Genomic DNA, 1,616 nt, shown 5'->3' on the forward strand with positions numbered 1-1,616 from the left:
GGGGTCCATGTAATCGACTAGCTCCTTCCTTTAAAGTTTCAGGCCTTGAGCCTTTAGTACAAAGGATTATTAAATAATACTAGGAATTTATGAAAAAATGTTTAAAATATTTTGTGCATCTTAGAAGTTGAGTAACTAGTTTAGTGCAACGGAGAACTAGGATAACTGGTTTATTGAACATCAGTTTTAACAACAAAATCCTGTGTGGACCTTCAATGGTCATATAGTCTCTGGTTGAGAACTCCTGAGGTAGAAGCTCCATCGTTGTCATAAATGTGACTGATGAATAAATAAAATATGTGATAGCATGTAGTTTGGTTGCTGTGGTGTAGTTCCGAGGTTGAATTGCACAAATGGTAGGCAAATTGATTTTGTAAAAAGTAGGCATTGGGTCAAGACTGAAAATGTGAAGACTTGGCAATAACTCAAGCAAATTTTACTGTGAATTTGTTGTTATAGGTAGATTTTGCTGTAATATATAACTAATTTTTGTATTATTTTATTTATTGTACTAACTATTGTACTATTATTTTTTATAATCTATTTTCAAATTGCTAATTATTAATTAATAATTAAAAATGAAGTTTTTTGAAGTGCAAAAAATATTTTGAGTTATTTTTTTTTTAATAGAAGTAACAAATAACAAATAGAAGTAATAACTTGTAATAATTTTTTTAGTTTTAATAGAAGCTAATATTTTCTAAATCTAAATATTTTATTTGAATTTTTATCCTTAGCTGCGTATATTAATTAAAAATTTTCTTGTTCTGTACTTGATCAGATGTAATAACCTGTCCTGAACTTTTCCAAGTGTAATAACTTGTCTTGTACTTGTCCAGGTTTATAATCTTAAGAATATTATTTCTCTTGCTCGCGTTTTTCCCTTTAATAGTTGACATGTGTGTCGTGAACCCAAATTTGATTTGGCAGATGCTTGGCACCATGGGAGATGGATTGACATTCAGGAATCTATTGTTCCATGAAATGATAGAAGCATCAGACCTGCCAAAGTACAGACCTGTACAGACAAAGTACAGACAAAGTACAGACAAAGTACAGACAAGTACAGACCTGCCAAAGTACAGAACGTGTAGACGTCCCCATGCAGGAGTCTCTCCTCACCGCTTGGTGAAGGGATGTGAACATTTTCCACGATTGTTTTCCCCCTCCCACCACCACCAAGAAGACAAATGCTTCAAAGAGATGCACAGTATGTAAAGCAGAAGGGAAACATAAGGAAACTAGATACCATAGTTCACAATGTGATATACCACTCTACCACACTAAAGTCAATATTTAAATTCACGTGATTGCAAATACATGAAGTTGATCTGACTTGTGCTGTCAAGTTTTCTTATTCAGGAATAATACCGCATGAGCGTCCTTCACAGAGATTTATTAATAGTTTAGGTAAATAAGCAGGCCTTGAACTAAAGCGATTGACGTAAATATACGCCGAACGTTATCTTGCTTAGGTTAAAGGCGGCGAGCTGGCAGAAACGTTAGCACGCCGGACGAAATGCTTAGAGGTATTTCGTCTGCCGTTATGCTCTGAGTTCAAATTCCGCCGAGGTCGACTTTACTTTCATCCTTTCGGGGGTCGATAAATTAAGTAC

This window comes from Octopus bimaculoides, chromosome 24, assembly GCF_001194135.2.
Source record: "Octopus bimaculoides isolate UCB-OBI-ISO-001 chromosome 24, ASM119413v2, whole genome shotgun sequence".
Lineage (NCBI taxonomy): Eukaryota > Metazoa > Mollusca > Cephalopoda > Octopoda > Octopodidae > Octopus > Octopus bimaculoides.